The sequence below is a fragment of the Mandrillus leucophaeus genome, unplaced genomic scaffold (genome assembly GCF_000951045.1).
Source record: "Mandrillus leucophaeus isolate KB7577 unplaced genomic scaffold, Mleu.le_1.0 Scaffold184, whole genome shotgun sequence".
NCBI lineage: Eukaryota > Metazoa > Chordata > Mammalia > Primates > Cercopithecidae > Mandrillus > Mandrillus leucophaeus.
The window spans coordinates 2,770,449-2,774,665 of NW_012101854.1; the positions used below are offsets into that span (position 1 = coordinate 2,770,449).

Consider the following 4,217-nt stretch of genomic DNA (forward strand, 5'->3'; position numbering starts at 1 on the left):
ATTTCTATGGACAGGTTTGATGAAGAATAGACAGTCATGTAGAAGTATGGTTGGACAAAAGGGAGGTTTGACCTAATGATAAACTGGGCAGAGCTTAGCAAAGGGAGTTTGCTTAGATTCTTCTTGGCCTCCAGGTATAGGGCAGGACACCTATCATGTGAGGGTCTTATGACCTACTTACAGGGGAGGTAGGTCACACAACTTCCCTATAACCATGTTTCGGGGAGAAAGGACAGAGAAAGTTAGAGAGGCCCTTCTTTCTTCTATGGTTTTCTCAATTTCCTTCAGGTTAAAATATTCAGCAGATAGTGAATTCAAGTTGGAAGAGGTGAGTCCGGTCTCAAAATGGAGGTAAAACTGCTGCCTGGTGGCCCCAAGCCCAATTCTGGCTGTGGCTATCACCGCCGGGGGAAGGGGGTCATGATCCAAAGGAAACAGAGTAGTTAAGAAACTGTTTATTGGTGGTCTGAGCTTTGAAACGACAGATGATAGCTTAAGAGAACATTTGGAAAAATGGGGCCCACTCACAGATTGTGTGGTAATGAGATACCCCCAAACAAAAAGTTCCAGGGGGTTTGGTTTTATGACTCACTCTTGTGTTGAAGAGGTGGATGCAGCAACATGTACTCAACCACACAGGTTGGTAGGCATCTATTGGAACTAAAGAAAACTGTTTCTAGAGAGGATTCTATAAAGCCTGATGCTCATCTGAGAGTGAAGAAAAATTTTGTTGGTGGTATTAAAGAAGATACAGAAGAATATAATTTGAGAGACTACTTTGAAAAGTATGGCAAGATTGAAGCCATAGAAGTTATGGAAGACAGGCAGAGTGGAATAAAGAGAGGATTTGCTTTTGCAACTTTTGATGATCATGATACAGTTGATAACATTGTTGTTCAGGAATGCCACACTATTAATGGGCATAATTGTGAAGTGAAAAGGCCCTTTCTGAACAAGAGATGCAGTCTGCTGGATCACAGAGAGGTTGTGGAGGTGGATCTAGCAATTTTGTGGGTTACAGAGGAAACTTTGGAGGTGGTGGAGGTAATTTTGGCCGTGGTGGCAACTTTGGTGGAAGAGGAGGCTATGGTGGTGGAGGTGGTGGCAGCAGAGGTAGTTATGGAGGAGGTGATGTTGGATATAATGGATATGGAGGTGATAGTGACAACTCTGGCAGTGGTCCTGGTTATAGTAGTAGAGGGGGCTATGGTGGTGATGGACCAGGATATGGCCCAAGGTGGTGGATACGGTGGTGGTGGTGGAGGATATGATGGTTACAATGAAGGAGGAAATTTGGCGGTGGTAACTATGGTGGTGGTGGGAACTATAATGATTTTGGAAATCATAGTGGATAACAGTAATCAAATTATGCACCCACGTAAGGGGGTAGTTTTTGTGGAAGAAGCTCAGTCATCCCTATGTTGGTGGTTATGGATCTGGTGATGGACATGGTGGATATGGGAGAAGTTTCTAAAAACAGCAGAAAAGGGCTGCAGTTCTTAGCAGGAGAGAGAGGGAGGAGTTGTCAGGAAAGCTGGAGTTTACTTCGAGACAGTCATCCCGAATGCATTAAAGGAACTTTAAAAATCTGTCACAGTGGAAACAATGATCCACAGTCAGAAAAGTTACCGCAGCTTAAACAGGAAACCTTCTCGTTCAGGACTGTCATAGCCACAGTTTGCAAAATGTTCAGCTATTGGCTGGGCATAGTGGCTCACGCCTGCAATCCCAGTACTTTGGGAGGCCGAAGTGGGCAGATCATGAGGTCAAGAGATCGAGACCATCCTGGCTAACACAGTGAAACCCCGTCTCTACTAAAAATATAAAAAATTAGCCTGGTGTGGTGGTGGGCGCCTGTAGTCCCAGCTACTCAGGAGGCTGAGCCAGGAGAGTGCTCTGAACCTGGGAGACGGAGGTTGCAGTGAGCCAAGATCATGCCACTGCACTCCAGTCTGGGTGACAGAGTGAGACTCTGTCTCAAAAAAAAAAAAAGAAAGAAAAAAAAAGTTCAGCTATTGATTCATGCAATGTAGTGTCAATTAGATGAACATTCCTGAGGTCTTTATCTGTGGTAGCTTTTTCTTCTTATTTTTCTTTTCATTTCATCAGGTACATTGCCCTGTAAATTGTGGTAGTGGTATCAGGAATAAAAAGTTAAGGAATTTTTAGCTTTTCAATATTTGTGTAGTTCAGTTTTTCTACATTTTAGTACAGAGACTTTAACAAATGCAGTTTTGAAGGTGATTCCTTGTGAGTTAACAAGAAGATCATTGTTAATTACTGTTTTGCATGAATTTTGCTAAAGTTAACTATAAAGAAACACAACTGACTTGCAGTTTAAGGGGAATCTAGTATCCCCATTTCCAAACTATAACATGAATGGGTGCTGACATGTGGACAGAATAGATATTTATGTGTTTGCAATGTGTGTTTTAGATAAATAGGATTGGGTATTTAAATTAGCATTTGTGAATTTAATAGCATTAAGATTACCTTCAAATAAAAAAAATCTCAAAATTAAAAAAGAATACCTCAGTATGCCAAGATGCTATATTTTAGGATATCATGTTGTAGGTGCAAAAGGCACTTTCCTTCCACTCCCTGAAGGTTCAAGAATTTGAGCCTGTAAGACAGACTGACAATAGACAGATTAACAGGAGAAAAGGTGTACACATCTATTAACATGCAGACACATGGGAGTCATACCAAGTATGAAGCTCAAACAAGGGCCAGATGATTAAAGCTTAAAGGCCCCCATTCATAAGAGAGAGGGGAGTGGGGGATGCAGGCAATTTTAGAGGATGAGTAAAGGATTTTTAGGGGAGATGAATGGACCTGAGGAACAGACCATAGCCTGAGGCAAAGTTTATCTGGACTCTGGGAGAGTGGTGTCAATGTTAGTCTTTTCTGCAAGTTATTCTGCTCTGCTTGGTGAGATTATAAGGAGGGGGCTCAAGACAACTGTGTTTCTTCTAGTGGAACTTCACTTGGTCAAATGAGGGAACTTCACATAAAGCACCTCTCCGTGCTTCAGGACAGGGAAAGGAGAGAGACAGGGAGAGTAGGAGGTCAGAGGGAGAGACCTTGTTTCCGAGGCTGCTGCTTTATTTCAAGGTACTCAGCATGTGAAAGCACCATATTTTAAGGTGTTGTTTTCTGAGCCGCCACGATGTTCTGAGCCCTGACGCCTAGAAGTAGTACTTTTTCAGGAAGAAGTCTGAACCACCTATTCACATTCCCATATGGCATAAGAAATTTGAAATTCTCACTTTTGAAACCTACTATCTGTATTTGTGAACTATCCATGAGGCATTTCAGAAGCAGCTTTTTTTTCACAATGACCCACTCTTGTTAGTAGTAAGGTTTGTTTGTGAACTTGACTTCCTAGTTTTACCACTTCCTGGTTAATAATTATGAGAGATAACAGTTCTTTGTGCAGTTACCTAGAGGCTACTGTTACCTTTTTTTTAAACTTAAATATCCAACAGATACTTGTACTCAAGGGTAGGTGAACATTCTCACACATGATTCCTGCAGTGTAAAAGAGCCACAGGCTAAGAAACAATGCCTAATCTCTAATTAGGTAATTTGAGCGGGGAGGAGGGTCTATATTCCTAAACAGCCTGCCTGTGTTTTAATAATATTTCTTACTCCTAAATCAGGCAGGCACGATTCAGCCCACTAGCCATTGGTTGCCTGTCCTAAGAAACATGAGTCTCCTGATATTTGAAACTGGTTGCCGTAAAGAATGCTCAAATCAAATGCCTGCTTCCTTCAGTTCTGCCCTGAAGGAATGCTGCTAGGGGTTCTTCAATCTCTTTCTTAAAACAATGGTTTCCATACACCAAACAGTGCAGTCTCTGTGGACATTTCCTCTTGTCCACAATAAAAGAAGAAAAATAAACAGTCTGAAATGATACACATATATAAATGGAACAAGTCTGTAGTGAGAGCCTCCCATATGCCAGGCAACATTTTGGGTCATGGAAGAAAAGAGGTGAACAAAAGATGGGAAACCCATGACCTCATGAGCTTTATATTGTTGGTTTTTTGTTTTTGTTTTTGTTTTTTGTTGTTATTGTTGTTGTTTTGAGATGGAGTTTCGCTGTTGTCACGCAGGCTGGAGTGCAATGGCACGATCTCGGCTCACTGCAACCTCTGCCTCCTGGGTTCAAGCGATTCTCCTGCCTCAGCCTCCCGAGTAGCTGGGATTACAG

The 4,217-nt window shown here is 42.0% G+C and overlaps 1 pseudogene across 1 annotated transcript; it reads left to right on the top strand.

The window, feature by feature from the left end:
• The first annotated feature begins 345 nt into the window (after nucleotides 1-345).
• LOC105538065 lies at nucleotides 346-2,254 on the top strand (annotated as a pseudogene). The gene is made up of 2 exons (XR_001005834.1): nucleotides 346-1,676; nucleotides 2,210-2,254. The product of XR_001005834.1 is annotated as a heterogeneous nuclear ribonucleoprotein A3 pseudogene (transcript).
• The last annotated feature ends 1,963 nt before the right edge of the window (nucleotides 2,255-4,217 follow it).